The 17482-nt window shown below is 33.4% G+C and overlaps 1 protein-coding gene across 1 annotated transcript in view; it reads left to right on the top strand.

The window, feature by feature from the left end:
• Positions 1-1997: 1997 nt before the first annotated feature.
• The window catches only part of LOC111086670, a 57801-nt gene continuing 42316 nt past the window's right edge, over positions 1998-17482 (top strand). Inside the window, exon 1 of the mRNA XM_022390453.1 lies at positions 1998-2183. The gene's annotated coding sequence lies outside the window, so the exon portion shown is untranslated. The remainder of the gene's footprint in view (positions 2184-17482) is intronic.

Below are 17482 nucleotides of genomic sequence, written 5' to 3' on the forward strand. Positions count from 1 at the left end.
CTATTGAAGAAATTAAATTATAATAACCATGCTTATATAATGTCCATTGTTCTCACAACCACATAGACACCTTGTTCACAAGAAATTCCATTTATTGCTAATGCACTTTATTTAAAATACCTCCCCTACAATTTATATCAGTCAGGGTTTTCTATAGAATCACTTCTCTATTGTACTATCATAAGAACCAATCAGCAAAACATTCCCTCAACACCAAAATTGTGAACCAAGTGTGTTTCAGGACTCTCCACTTGTCACCGGTTTCGGGAAATTCAATTCCAGATCATCAACCCCGAACAACAGGAAACTGAGCAACAAAATCAGGACACTAATAATTCAGATCTGCATTTTACATGCATAATATTTTGGTTTTCTTTTATTTATCACAAGTAGTGTGTATTTGAAGAACAAGTGGGATTCATGCTACTAACTTAGTAGGGAGCTCGACTCGCAATCTGAGTGGCGCGAGTTCGAATCCCTGTACCACCAAACATGCTAGTCCTTTCAACAGTGGGGGCGTTATAATGTGATAATCAATCCAACTACTTATTGGTAAAAGAGTATCCCAAAAGTTGGCGGTGGGTGATGATGACTAGCTGCCTTCCCTCTAGTCTTTCACTGTTAAATTAGGGACGGCTGGCGCAGATAGCCCTCGTGTAGCTTTGCGCAAAATTCAAAAAACAAACCAACTAACTAATTTAGTAACATTATTCCTTCTTTTTGTTTCAGAAACCTGTATGGATACAGACAACTTGTGATAAATAAAAGACAATCGAAACAGTACACAGCAAAAAAAAGGACATTTTGTTCCTTCAAGAAAATACATCTGTTACTTCAAGAAAGTACGTTCTGTCTCCACAAGAAAAGACATTCTATTGCATGAATTCACAAGATGTATGTACGATATAACTTACCTTTCATAAATCAAATGGCGTGAAAGAATATATCTCATATTAATAAAATTCTCGAACTTTTCATTTCGGTACACTACTCAGTAGCATTTTGTTTCATTTCTTTTATAAAATATGTTTATGTATGTCTATACATCTGTATGTCGATCCACAGTAATAATAAAGTGTTGAAGACAGAAAACAAACAAACAAACAGAGAATAAGAGAGAATGAAACAGCTACAACGTTTGAAAAAAAATCCAATGTCTCTATGACAACGATTCCAAGAGGTTTCACTTTTGCAACGTAGCTTTCTCAGTTGGTAAAAGAGAACAGAAATGTATCTTTGTTCTAAGTCATAATGTCAGTAGATTGAAAATACTTCTTTAAAAGTTATCTTCTCGTTAAGCAAGATTAAGGTCTAAACAGTCAAAGAATATGTAAGAAGGTACCTTGTTTTATGTGATGAATAAAAACCCTATAACTCTGGTTATAGGGTTTCTATTCATTTCTATCAATACTTCTTGTTTGTTTGTAATTAAGCACAAAGCTACACAATTGGCTATCTGTGCTCTGCCCACCACTGGTATCGAAACCCGGATTCTAGCGTTGTAACTCCACAGACATACCGCTGTGCCTCCGGGGGGCCAAGACTTCTTGAACCTACGTGTTTTTCTAACATCATAATTGTTTTATGTGATTATATTGTTTAGAATGTCGAGTATATAATTTTGGATTATCTATTTAATTATTTGTATTTTTCAAATGACACAATTATCGAAAGAAAATATATATTTTATAATTTGATAACGTATGTTTCTACATACCTGTTGATTTACGATAAGTTAATGACCGTAACTCGACAGTCTTCGCTCTTAAATTGGCGGTTTCATTATTCGTTTGCAAGGAAACAAGCTTTGTTAAAAGAACTTTTTCCGTTTTTATTCCTGTTTAAAAGTTTTCTGTGAGTTGTTATTTTTCTTTTTGTTCTTAATAATATGGATTAAATGTTGAGTTGCAACTGGAAGGCATGGCGCAGCTGCAGTAGAGAAACGCCCACGCTTCTGCAAATCGGGAGCGTTACCTTAAAACAGCGGCAGGATCTATCAGTTGTGTTCAGCTGAAGATTTCACTCATTGAGTTGTGAGCACCAAACTGTAAAGCTTGAGGTGAAAGTCTACAGGCTAAGCAACAGCACCTGAAACTTCAGATAAACTCCATTCCTCCGCCTGCTTTCTCTCCTTTCGATCACCAGTTCTTCAACAGGTCTTGCAGAACATCTGAACAGATCAGGTATGTAGGCCCTACACTTTAACTCATATATATATATTGTAACAATTGTCTAATGTCTAACACCTGTTCACTAGCTACTCTCGAGAAACAAATTATGTAAAAATATTTTGTTGTTGTTGCTTTTTTCTCGCAGGTCGAACTTTTTACTAAACAATAATATAAAATGGAAAGAGAAATTCTGTAATATTTAAAACAGATAAAATTAAATTAAAAAAAAGAGATTTATTAAGCGTTTCGGAAGAAAAGACAAATAAAAAACGACTTATTATTCATATATGATAAGTTTTGAAACTAAAGGAAACACACGAGAAAGCATAGTTGAAATATTAAATCACACACCATAAACATATCAACCATTACACGATAACAAACATTATCTAAACATAATCTACAAACATCCTAACGCGGCCTTGGAACAAATATTTATCTGGAAAAAGCACTGCTAAAATATATTAATATTTTAATTTTATGACAAAGAAAGTTGTTAGATTCTTCAACTGAATTATATGTCTTGAACGATTAGTATCTGTGTTCCAAATTGTTATTTAATGTCCTACAATTGATATGACATTTCCAACCTCGTCATATTTAAACTACCAGTACATTCCAGCTGCTACATCTGCTACTGTTGTCTATAGGTTTATTCCAATTAATCACAAATAAGAGTTGTTCTGTGAAATTTTTGGGACTTGAGAATCAACTTTATATTATATTACAGAAACTTATTACATAACATTGGCTTGATTTGACAATTTGACTTGTTAAAAAAACAGTTTCTTGTTCTTATTACTGATCCTAGAGGGGGTTTTCATTGATTGTTATGTTGCCATCTTATGAAATAGTTGTTATTTGTTTCGTGACTATTAATTAACTTATAGTTTTAAACGTAAGTATTACCTTGTTTTATTTAAACGATATTTTATTATCTGTAAGACACTCAATCACTTAGGTTATTCAAGTTAAATTGTTTAACTCAAACCTGGTTGCTCTTCTTCAATTGTGACCTTTGTGAATGTAGTGAACAATCAAGTCAATCAAAATTATTTCTTAGGTTTTGTTGTTTTCTATGATCCAAAAAATATTTGTTTGAAAAGTTTTAAGCGAAAGAATGTAATTAAAGCTGAATATATTTCATATAGATTGTAGATGACGTTTCGATCTGTTAATGTAGATTTCATGTTTTACACGCAAAGAAAGATTAATAAGAACTCCTTTTGATGATGGTTTAGATAATCGGAATTTCAAGAATTAAAGATGAGTATAAATCCTTATTGCTAATTAAGAGCAATTGATTGGATGAAAGTTCTGGAGACTTCCAAAAGTGGAGATGGGGTACAGACCAATGTCAACTTCATTTATGTTTACTCTCACTTTCCAGTCTAAAATGTTTAATGTATGTGATAGAGATATTACTGCCACCAATCTTACACGTAAAATACCTTCCAGTCTAAAACGTTTAATGTATGTGATAGAGATATTACTGCCACCAATCTTACACGTAAAATACCTTCCAGTCTAAAACGTTTAATGTATTTAATAGAGATATTTCTGACACCCGTCTTGCTCGTAAAATACCTTCCAGTCTACATGTTTAATGTATCAGACAGAGATGTTTCTGACACCAGTCATACACGTCAACTTCGTCTTTGGTAATGTTTATAAGTATGTTCTAATTTTATGTTTCTGTATACAAATCTAACATTTGCACTGTAAAAAAGCAAAAGTCGTGTAGTAAATTAATACAAACATTATGTTATTTCACACAAAATAAATCGTGTTTCTCAATCACAAACTTGTGTGAACTATAATACAAGTGTTGTGGCAATATAAATAGAGAATATGTTTGTGTTTCTAACGACACAAATGACCCAACACAAACTGTGTTTATTTAAATACATGGTTATGTTGTGAAGTCACATAATTGTTATTTGAACGTAGATAACATAAATATTGTGCATCAATCAGCAAATGTTTGTTATGTCTTTTTAGCTCACAAAGACGCGTTGTTTTTAGTCCCCGTTCAAACACCAGGCAAAGTGTGTTCTTTGTGATGGGTTTACTATTATATATTTATTTTAATATGGATGTTTGTTAAATCAAATTTAAATTTAGAAATGTACATAACATACACTGTTAAATCTGTATTGCGAAATTCCCGCCTATTCTCTAAAGTTGTAGAAGTGTAAGAATCAACAATATACGCAATTTGAATTTTCGAGAAACTCACCACACGCATATAAGTATAACCAACGCGACGCGCCGAAAAACAGTATCTATTATTGGTTTGCTATAGTTGGTGTACTATAAACTTTGGAAGCTATAACTGTGATTGTTAAAACGCTTATTAATCGGGAAACTTAATATATTTGATCAGGAACATTTATAAATTTCGAACATTACAAACCATTTAACTTTAGTGGATTCACATCGGACATTAGTACTTTTACGAAAACATTACCTAACTTCAATGGTGGAAACTCGGCGAAGAACACACAGCTAGCTAGCTCCCTATTAAGTGAATTGTATCTACGTCCACTCGAAATTAACTCGCTCATCGTGAACCCTCGATAAGACTCTCTAGTTCCAGACTAGAAAGAAGACTTTGTATTACTTGTAAGTTTGTAAAACTTTTGTATATAAAACATTGTTTGTAATAACTGTTATTGTACATGATATTATTGTTTGTGTATTGAAATATATTTGTATTAAAAAAGAAAACAGTGTGTATCAATCTTGTTGGCAGATATCATAAACTGGAGATATATCGGCATTTATTTAACTACTAAATTTAAATTATCATTTAGCTCGATTTCAGACTATTCGAAATTGTAATATGTAACATAATAAATTGGGGGCTTGTCCGGGATCTGAATCCGAGACAAAATTCAATCTAAATTAAATTTTATATTATAATTCAATTTATATCTATCAATGCCAACAAGATTTGATCATGTCTGATCATCAAGACTTTCTTGAATCACCCTCCCTCGAACAACTAGAAAGATATAACAAAAATGATTTGCTCGAAATTGCCAAAGTTTTAGAAGTAGAAGTTAAAGAATTAATGAGAAAAAATGAACTAAAAAGCTTATTATCGAAATACTAGTCGATGATGACTTGTTGCCTGAGGAAGCATTAGAGGAGTACTCTTGAGTCCCCACTAGCCAATTGGGGTTGAGTGATAAAGATAAGTTAGAGATCCAGCTAAAACTCAGACACATCGAGCTTGAACAAGCTCGTCTCGAAGCTGAAAAGAGAAAATAAATGCCTCGAGGCCAAACAAGCTTGTATCAAAGCCGAGAAAGAGCAAGCTCATATCGAAGCCGAGAAAGAACAAGCGCGTATTGAAGCCGAAAAAGAGCAAGGTCGTATTGAAGCCGAGAAAGAGAAAGAACAAGCTCGTATCGAAGCCGAGAAAGAATAAGCTCATATTGAAATTGAACGAAAAAATAAACGTCTCGAGGCCAAACAAGCTCGTACCGAAACTGAAAAAGAAAATAAACATCTCGAGACCATAAAAGCTCGTATTGAAGCCGAAAATTAAATTAGACTGAAAGAAATGGAAATTACACTCAACTCCTATCGACCAAGGAAAATGACAACTTTGAACTTAATTGATATGCTAAAGTACCACCATTTAATGAAATTGAAGTTCATAAATATTTCCAATATTCTGAGAAGATTGACAAAAACCATAGAATGGCCCACCGAAAAATGGTCATTATTATTATTACAAAGGTTTTTACTAGTAAAGCACAAGAAGCTTATGCCACTATCTCTCTCTAGAAATTTTGAACATTACAAACCATTTAACTTTAGTGGATTCACATCGGACATTAGTACTTTTACGAAAACATTACCTAACTTCAACGGTGGAAAACTCGGCGAAGGACATAGAGCTAGCTAGCTCCCTATTAAGTGAATTGTATCTACGTCTACTCGAAATTAACTCGCTCGTCGTAAACCCTCGATAATACATCAAGGAAGTTTCAGACTAGAAAGAAGACTTTATATTACTTGTAACTTTGTAAAACTTTTGTATATAAAACATTGTTTGTAATAACTATTTGTAATAACTGTTATTGTAAATGATATTATTGTTTGTGTATTGAAATATATTTGTATTAAAAAATAAAATATCAGCATTTATTTAACTACTAAATTTGAATTATCATTTAGCTCGGTTTCAGACCATTCGAAATTGTAATACGTAACATAGCGTGTCTCATTAGCAGTCCAAAAATGATTTATATGATCTAGTACTAAAGAAAGTTCCTTGAGATTAAAAAATATACTGTTCATTTTATGATAATTTATATAGAATATTGTTTCAAATCTTTATAAGTAACAAACTGTAACCAAACATTCTGTTTTATTATAACTGTTCTATTTTTTTCAAAAATTAATACAAAAATGTATGAGAATATTTCATATATATATTTGAAATAATTATTGCTTCTATTTAAAATATGTCCCCTGGTGGGTTAGCGGTAAATATGCAGGGTTCGGTCCCCTCACGGTAAACGGAGCGCAGTTTGCCCATTGTGCAGCTTTGCATTCAAGTAGTCCCTCGGTGGGACAGCGGTAAGTCTTCGGATTTACAACGCTAAAATCAAAGGTTCGATTCCCCTCGGTGGACACAGCAGATAGCCCGATGTGGCTTTGCTATAATAAAAACACACAAAAAACACGCATTAAAATAACAACAACAACAATTATTTAAAGTGGGTTAGCTTCGCGTTGCAGCTCTGGATTTCGAATTTGTTGGGGTGGGCTCGAATCTGTGCGATACCAAAAAAACATTCTCGCACTCTAAGCTGTAAGTACGTTATAATAGTGACAGCCAATCAATCAGCGTGGATGGTGGATGATGGAGTATCAACTGTCTTCCGTTCTTCATTTCTTCAAAATTACAAATGGCAGCAGAAAGTCTTAGAAGCTTTGCCGTAAGTACAAATACTATTTAAAGTGAAGTCACAGAACCATATTGAATAAACTTGTAGAATATAGATCAATTTCACTATTATTTATTCATTACATACTGCATATTGAGTACCCTCACCCCAGTAGCTCAGACGTAAGTCTGAAGGCTTATAACGCTAAAAACTAGTTTTCGATACTCATTGTGGGCACAGCACAGATAGCCCATTACGTTTAACAACAAATCAACCAACAAACCACGTTGAGTATTGTGGCGTATCAAAACTCATGACTAATATAGCAAATACAACACTTTCCTTCCTGTTCGTGACATAACTCAATAAGAATATTTGTAAGAGTTTTAGATTTTGCTACATAAAAACATTCGAAAAAGGTGTTGCACTGACCTTTCACATTTTATTAACTTTTGTAGCTAATGATGAAACAGGTTTCGCGAAGTTTATGAAATTATTTATCATAGTTTTATACCTTAGCTACCAAAATTAATTTTTATAAAGTTTTATTTGGAGCTTCAGGTTTACGCTAGGAAGCCTCAAGAAGATCCACTTTTCTACCCTACCATTATTTTGAGAGCTCTTAATTAGTCTTGTGAGCGTCCTTTAAAGAACAAACTTGTAGTCCTCTTTTTTGGAGAGAGGCTGTTTACTCTACTCACCTAATTAGCTGATACAGCTGCGGATATAATGTTGAAATACTGATTGTACAGGTCAATATAAGACCAGTCTTCATATATTCCTCCCAAGAGATTGTTTGCAGTCGATACGATAGACGAGCAGCACACCCAATAGTAATGTGTATTTTCGCGTGCGTTACTTAGTAAGTTGATTGGGACAGGATGGTTTGTTTGTTATCAAGCACAAAGTTACACAAAGGGTTACCTGCGCTCTGCCCACCACGGGTATCGAATCCAGGTTTCTAGCGGTATAAGTCTGCAGACATGTCCTGATATTTTTCGACGCTAGACATTACGTTCTAGTGAAAAAAAATAGAGAACTGACAGAATTTATTTTAAAACGCACTATCATTGGCTTTTCTCTATTGCTGCGTCTGTAAAAGTATAAAATAAAGTACTTAAACTAACTGATAATGATCGATAATGACGTTAACATAGCTTATAGTGATTCACTTCCACAAACATTGAGTGGAATCACAGTGGCTTTAGTAGCCTTGAAAGTAGCATAACTTAGAATAATAAACCAGCTTAAAAATTGTATAAACACAGAAAAAACGTAACCTGCAAAACCTAACCAACTTAGTTTTTAGTATTCTTGACCTAAACAGCAAATTATGCGACATCTAGACTAAACGGCTTGGTCAAGATCCCAAGATTCAGATGTTGCCGTCCATAGTTTTGAACTGCTAATCACAGGATGAGCAGACAGTTAGTGGCTCCCCCTGTCTGCTCTTAATCGAACAACAGGATTTATTGTCCCATTCAAAACAAACCCATAGCAGAAAGTGCGAAGTGTGTTTAGTAGCATATTGCGGGCTCGAACCTTGGGTATCCTGATCTCAGCCTGGCACGCTGACTAACTTAAAACAACACTTTCATATTGAAGCCGTTTTTATTTACTGTAGACATGTTATACCTCTCCAAGTGGTAAATGTCTTGTATATGATGCTAAGTTTGATAATGTTATTGTTCAGTTTAATAACTAACATAAGTGATATTTTAGAAAGCAGAACAATAACTTTACCACGTACTTAATTTCAATTTCTATAAAGTAATCTAACAGTGTTTCTTTTTTTATTAATTTTTTCTACCGTCTTCTGTTTATTTATACCATTTTTAAGCTTGCTTTTAAAGTTTCGTATTTATACACCGTCACAAGCAATATTTTAAACTGACTTTTAAGATATTGCTCATTACTTGAATATATCTAACTTAAACGTTTAATTCCATACTTTGAATTAGTAGATTATCACTTTTTAGCGTATATGAATATATTTTACAATGTATAACTTACAATTATTGTCAGGTTTTTACAGGGCATCGATTCTTTACGGTAGGTATCTGTGTCTTGTTAGCGATAAATTTCAACAATAAACGGACAGCACACAATCCACTTGTTTTAAAATAATATATTAAAAACAAGACAAATGTATGTACAAAAATATTATTTACACTATAGGCTGTTCACAGTTGTATCCAGAGCTTTAAATAATTCTCGTTTTCGTCAAAGTCTACAAAGGCAAGTTCAATTATTTTATAACACCCTTTGACAAGACAAATTATTCTCCTCTATCTCTGTTATTACATTACAAACTGTGAAACTGAGTTTAGAAATCGTTCATTACGACTAAACTCACATGCAGGCTAACTTAACTTGCTTTCTGTATCTGCATGTATTTATAACACGCGACAAAAAATCTAGAAATATCTAGCTCTCTAGTAACAGCAATATGACACATTACAAGAAAAGCATAGAATCTTCGAGTAAGATGACGTCAACAATATTACAAAAGCCTAGTACAACAATTAAACTACATACACAACGTAGACTCGTACAGAGTTACATAACGAAATTTGTCATAGCTATCACTTTTAAAATACAGTAATTAACTTTTAATACTCTTGTTATGAAAACTAAATAATTATTAAATATTAAGTCACAAAACAAACTAAATAATAACTTTTAAACTAAACAGTCTTGTACCTCGAACAATTATGATTCTCATAATTAATTCCACAACTAAGTGGAGCACTAAACAAATTGTTTTCAATATGTTGGTAAATATTTTTAACCTACTCAAGTTTAACTCATGAAGTTGTGTTATTGTGGGGGGAAGGGGGCTTCAATAGAAGGTAAACAAATGTTTGTTTTGCATAAGTTTCCAATGAAATAAGTCTTTGAATTGTTTACTGTTATTGATAGATTCGTCCTTGCATAAAAAACCTAACGTCTTCACTCTGTTACATGTTCTTTGATAATTCCTAAAAAATGTTATTCAAAGTTAGGAATTAATCTGGTTAACTAACAAAACAGTTTATCATATTTAAATCAGCTCATTCAAACCGGAAAGATTGTTAAGATGTATCCTCGTAATACTATGCTTGTCAAGTTAAAGTTTTCTAATGTGATGAAAAATAAAGCCTCGCTCTGATTACATATAGCAAGAGAAAGGTTTATTTAAAAAAGGCGTGAAGGAATCAAAAGCTTTCTTAATATATTTTCAATATGTTTCGAATTTGTTCGACATAAGCCAGAACGATTCGGTTTTTAATATTTGTTTTTAACCCTTAAGCACAGTAAGCAAACGTGTTTTTTGTATGCTTGCCAATAAGACTTATTTACATAGAAAACAGCGCTGGAGCATATTTCGGCCAAATGTTCTTTCTAAACGTTGGATTTTGATGGGATTGTATCATTGTTTAAAAAAAAATGTGACAGTTTGTTCGTTTGTTGAATTTCGCCAAAAGGAACTTGAGGGCTGGCTATCTGTACTAATCGTCCCTAATTTTGAAGTGACAGACAAGAAGGAAGGCAACTAGTTAACACTACCCACCGCCAACTCATAGGCTACTCTTTTACCAACGGATTGACAGTCACATTATAACGTCCCAATGGCTGAAGGGATAAGCATGTTCGTTGATGGAATTCGAACCAGCGACCCGTAGTTCGTGAGTCGAGTATCCTATTATCTAGTGCGCACGAGATGATATTTTTTCTCATCCATGTTCCCTCCCGGGCTCCATAAATTAGTAAGGAAAAGTGAATAGGAAAATAAAACTTTAGTTCAAAATAAATGTATTACGTTAATGTAAGATAATATGAATAAAGCTATTAAACTTGTTCATTATATTAGAATACATATTTTTAAGTACCATAGATAATATTTTTGAAATATATATATATCAGGAAATGTGCTTGTTTGTTCAATCTCAACCAAGGTTATGTTATTGCTTTTCAGTGGGAGGGTCATTTTATTTTTGTCCCCCGTGAGGTCAGCGGTAAGTTTACGGACTTACAACGCTAAAATCCGGGGTTCGATTTCCTGTGGTGGAAAGACCGTAGATCACCCATTGAGTAGCTTTTTACTAAAATCAAGTCACTATTTTTTGTTTTAAGATTGAGGACCGTATTATGTACGTACTAGGAAAACAAAAACTGTATACATGAATAGATACATAGAGCACTTAAACACTGAAAAAAAGTTAGTGTGTTTTAAGACATGCTGTTATGTACTTTTATATTAATATAGGATAGATATGTTTTGTACTTTATCCATTCCGTGACCACATTACGGTTTCTGATGGAGGAATTAACATAAAGACTTCCGTGAAAAATCTAATGTATTTCTTTTGCCGGAACTTAATTTATTTTTCTGGTATTAGCATGTGAATTACGCGAGTTACGGTTTTGTCATGGCAGGTGGGGGACAGTCAAAGAAGGGAAGAAAGCTATGACAACTAGTTATGGTTTTTTCCTGGCCATGAATCCGCCTGTAGCAATATACGACATTCATGGAACTACAAATTCTATAATACAAGTCAATTTGCAGCTCTTATTTTGTTTGCAAACAATAGTAATTCATCTTTTATATACTACAATATTACGTGAGTTCATATCAATGCTTTATAGGTAGAACTCCTGAAGCTGAACTAAGGCTTCATAAGAGTTTGGGGGATAAAACTGAATGTTAATATTCAGAGATTATAATATTTACAAAGTCAATGCTTAATGTGTGCACGAAAATAAAACTGGGTCCTGCAACATTCGAACTGGAGATCGATAGCTTTAATAAATAATTTTCCAATCAAACAGAAATACAAATCAGATCCAATCAGAATCAGCCTTTGCTTCTTAAGAAGATTTAAAAGCCAAAATTTCGATAGTTTATCTACAGGCATGAGTTGAGCAGTCTTTTAAGAAAACACTGATGCTGTTCACAATGCTGCATTTTAATCCAGAACAAAATGAACTCTTCCCAGTTGATAGCGTAAAGGAATCGATCGCAGCCTAATTTCCGCCATTTATTCATAGAACACTGCAGTGACTTAAGTGAAAGAACTATAACTGAACAATACACTTACCAACATTTTGTGGAGTCTATCTTAAGCTATAATAACGACGTATACACGGAACAAATATAGAACAAACTATAACCAGTATACACACAATATATATCTATCAATTGACAACAAAAAACCCAAAATATTGGTAGGTGCATTGTTCAGTTGTAACCCATTCCTTTACGTCACTGCAATGTTCTATAAATAAATGTCGAACACGTTCCGATAGATTTTTTAACGTTGTCTTGGATTGAAATACAGCATTATGGAATTAGACATGAAAAGCATCAGCGTTCAAGTATAATGTGGATGCAGTAGGATCGTGTAAAGTAATCAACCTAATAATTGGCACAAAAATGTTTCCCACACCATTATACCATCTCAAGCAACTTAAAAATAAGCAGGGTCAAATGCTTCCGTGTGTTAACGCTACAATAAGTAGCATAATGAGCGAAACAGAACCCATGAACCACATCTCATGCTTCCACTCATTTAATATTTACAGTCTGCACCCTACGCATTACTGTGCTATCATTTTTTGCATCTGATAAACGCAGTTTCGGAAGACTGAGTGTCAACCGTCTTGTGACAGTTTTCGTAAAGAACTATGCACGGTTCGTTAGGAGAGATATAATTAAATCCTAACAACTGTTGAAGGCATCGGTAAGTTAGGACATAGTCTAAAGTGTATTACACTTTACAATCCTGCATAATCGTATTTTCCCTTATCCTTTATATATATTGCAAACCGTGGTGTCTGTCCGAGAGTTCGTCTGTCTCCAGTTTACAGTGGCCTCTTCTCGCGCTGCGGTTGAAAAGCTGGGCATGCAGGCAAAGGTCAACATTCACTTTTGAAATGACGTGAGAACAGGCATGAATAATATCGATGCCAAATTTATTTCGCAAGCAGGATATTCTACATCATATTGTTAGGAATTAATCACACTATCATTCACATTTCAAAATGTGACGTAACTTAAAAAATAAAAATGTAGATTTACCATATGTTATTGTTGAACAGCTCTTAGCATGACTGAAATGTTCAACATTTACTTTTCACGGTGGGCGGTATAAGTAGCTCAGAGCTTTGGCTCTGAGTGAAACCAAGAGTGTAACACAATTAATGTTTTTAAAGTCCATGAAATAACTTAAATTGATAAATTAACTTAAACTTTTCCGGTCACTGGGGACGGGTACTTTTGCTCGTTTTCCATAAGAAAAGAGAGACAGGAGTTTTTCTTAGTGACTTGCGTATTCTCCGTTATTACTGTTGATAGCCCTTATGATAAATATGTTTTAAAAGGCGATAAAAAAAACAATTTTTGATAAAGACGTTCTTACTAGACGGACACTGACAATCATGTCTCTTTGAAAGTGGGAGAGATTCTTATTTCTATTCATTGTCTAATGCAGACTAACCATCATGTGATTAACTTTCCGCACACATATTCCTTTTATTTTGCATTTGCAAACAAAAAAATAAAAACCTGTCAGTTTTACAAATAAGTATTTCCTAATAAAATGTTCTGTCGATATAAATAACAAGCTAAGCCTAGTTCTGCAAACAAATTAGTGTTTCAGTGGCGAAGTGTGATAATTATATGTTTGTTTATAAAGATGTGAATGCTTCAATAAGAACTGAGAAATCCAAAGATAATCCTTCATGTCACCATTATATTTAAGTAATTTGTTAAAAACAGCCCATTCATTAAAATTCTAAGATGACAGTTAATACCCGAGCACGGCTTCACAATAATGTTTTATAAGCACTTACATGTATTTTATTAAACGGTGATTCTAACTGTATAAACCTCTAATAGCCTTATTTGCTTTATCCCAATATTTACAGTTAGGATCAATGTGCTCATGTAATTACCTTTTACAGAGTTACATTCAAAATTTATTTAAATAATTTTATTATCAATTTATATCAATAAACTTGGTAGCAAAACGTAGTTTATAATTCAAGAGTTAAGATTTTATAAGTTTTAATTTCTTAGTTTAGAAAGGCAACATCTAAATAAATTCCCAATCTTTATTTTTCGGTATCACGGGACACTTCTTCGCTTCGAATTGTCATTTTTTATTACGTTATAAATAGGATTAAGCATATTCTAATAGTTAAACATGTTATATTTTTGGAATTTGAAATTATTTAAATGTCAGTTCTTTTGTTATTTTATTTTGCCACCACTGGCGTATCATTTTTTCACTTTGCAAAAACAAAAATATAACAATACAACTGAACAGTACAAATAATAGACCTCTCTTTTTCTGGACGAAAATAATCGTCACTCAGACGGACCACTTTACGAAGAATAATAGGACATTCAGGGACCCCCCAGTGGCACAGCGGTATGTCTGCGAACTTACAACGCTAGAAACCGGGTTTCGATACACGTGGTAAGCAGAGAACAGACAGCCCATTGTGGAACTTTGTGCTTAACTTCAAACAAACAGACATTCTGGAAAATGACAAGCTTTTTCTTCCTGGAAAATTAAAAATTGTCACTCAGGCGGACCACTTTACGAAGAATAATAGGACATTCAAGGACCCCCAGGGGAAACAGCGGTATGTCTGCGGACTTACAACGCTAGAAACCGGGTTTCGATACCCGTGGTAAGCAGAGAACAGACAACCCATTGTGGAAATTTGTGCTTAACTTCAAACAAATAGACATTCTGGAAAATGACAAGCTTTTTCTTCCTGATATATTAAAAATTGTCACTGTGCAAAACATATTGTCCCTCGATTGTTCAGCGACAAGTTGACAGATTTACGACGCTAAAGTCTGGGGCTCGATTCCCCTTAATAATAATATTAATATTAATGTTTAATAATAACGATCCTACTGGATGACTAAAGATGCTGCCAATAGATTATTCACAGGGCGTTGTGGTGCCCTGAACAGTTTTAACTTACTTATTATCAGTTAGTTTAAACTTTAGGCTTCAAACTTAAATGATTAGCTAAGAAAACGGAAGGATGGCGTGTCCTGGTGATTAGTGCTTTGAATTCGTAATTGAAAAGTTGCGGGTTTCAATCTTTCTCATACCTAGACCTTGAGTAAGATACCTTACCCATATTTTCTTCTTCAAGTTACCCAGCTGAAAATAGGTGCCAAGAGATGTTTTAAGGTAAAAAACAAGTATGCTCTTACCTTATATGCAACTTTTAAAAGATCTGAAAATGAAAATTCAACTGAAAAATGTAAACATAAAGGTGAAATAGAATTGAAAAATTATTGAAATTAATTAAGATTACATGAACAAAAAGCAGTGCTGCAAGATTTTTTATATTAATATATTTCATAAGGTTTGAAAGAATTTTTTATATACATAATACAGATCACTGTCTGGCTCAACATTATTCAGGATTTGTTGATAAACGTTGCTTAACAACGTACGCATCTATTTCTATAAACTGTCGAAGTGGACTACTTGGTGAAAAAACAAAAATAAACTCGAGTATGATTGGATAGATGATTTACTTTCTCAAGTGGCAAGCCTACGGAATTTATACGTGTTTTAGCTTCAAAGTTTTTAAATGGCGAATGTAATGGTGTTAATAAATTTTTTAAAGTGTTTGAAGAGTTGAAAATACTGTGATTATCCTGCTTGTGTCGTATTTCCAGTTATCTCTAGATTTTAATCTGAAACTTGACATATTTCATGTAACGAAAATTGGCGTCTTATGTTTTCAACTCTTGTTTATTTTCAATATGAAAATGAAGTATTACTGTTTTACATTGTCTGTTATATAAATCTATTGTACTACTAACTCTTTTTAGCTTCACTACAGTTTTGTGCTCGGTTGAGAGGCCGTAATTGTTCCTCTAATCGACATGAATAATCGTAAAAAAAAGAAAACTACATCCGTAAGTTTGTGAGCAATTTGGACTGGATTTATCAAAATTCATATCCGCACGGAATTGTTCAAACACCAAAAATATCTTATCACCATACACTGGTAGTAATCGTAGTAATCCGATTAATGTCTGTTTTCACGTTGAATTCAATGATAAAATTAAGTATATCGTATGTTTATATTAAGTTCTTTATTTTCTAGCAGAGGTCGTCAAAGAGAAGTTATTAGGTTCTACATCTCGAGAATGTTTGAGCCTATTTGTATTAAATCTACAAGTTCTTCAAGAAATACTTAGATCTAATCTCATTAAAAATCCCAAAATAATAAGAATAAGTTAAATACACAAAGGTGTCCTGAGACTCCCCGCGTGTTTTTTGAAATTATTAAATGGAGGATTATATTACTTTTTCGAACATTCCTTTGGGGTTGCTCACTTAATGATCCTCCCTTGACAAATAGTTAGACGCCCAACATTTTTACATATCGTAGTAACGTCAAGCATTGTTGAGGGTAAGATCGATGTTGTATCGTTGGTATAACATCCGTGTAACCTTATCAGATTTCACAAAAACCTTGAAATTTTAATATATTTTCAGTTACTTTATACAAACAGATACTGTGAACTTATACTCTTAGTCCAAGAGACTATGGGCCTTGAACGCTAATTGTAACTTGCTAATAGTTTTTGATGAATCAGGGTAAGATTAAAATATAGTCACTGGACACATCATTTTAAAAAGTGATTTGAAAAACACTGTTTATGTGACAAAATAGTATAAACCGAAGTCAGATGTTTCGATATCACCAATTTCGTGATGTACAACATCTGGCTTTGAATTATAACTTTACAAAAACAATACTGCATGTGGCAGCAGGATGGGGGATGGCGGGGGGGGGGCGCAAGGTATAGGTAGTGAGTTAGAGTGTCGTCAGTGAAAAAAATTTACTTTGATATTTTAAGAAAAAAAGCTTATATTCTTTGGCATTCCAGACTGAAAAACATTTAATAAAACAATTGATAACAACTTGATTGTATAATCAAATGTGTGTGTGTGTGTTTTATAGGAAAGCCACATCGAGCTATCTGCTGTGTCCGTCAAGGGGAATCGAGCCCCTGATTTTAGCACTGTAATTCCGTAGACCTGCCGCTGTCACACCGAGGGACTCAGACATGTGATTATGAAAAAGATGAGTCACTTTAGACCTTGGATTGTTACTTAATTAATAACATCCAAGGCTCATAAATCTGGAATACTAAAAATTAAAATAATAATGTAACTCATTTACCAAGCTACACACCACTTCAGCTATGAAACAATTCTATTGGTAATTAATTTATGGCGAAAAAAAAATGCTGTACAATAACGTTTTGCTCATTCTCATCAATGAAATTAAACGATAAAATCGGCCATTAACAAATGAAATAATTAATAATGGCTGGAGACGGCTTGAATGGGTAATGAAGAAAAACTTTAA

The sequence above is a fragment of the Limulus polyphemus genome, unplaced genomic scaffold (genome assembly GCF_000517525.1).
Source record: "Limulus polyphemus unplaced genomic scaffold, Limulus_polyphemus-2.1.2 Scaffold1312, whole genome shotgun sequence".
Lineage (NCBI taxonomy): Eukaryota > Metazoa > Arthropoda > Merostomata > Xiphosura > Limulidae > Limulus > Limulus polyphemus.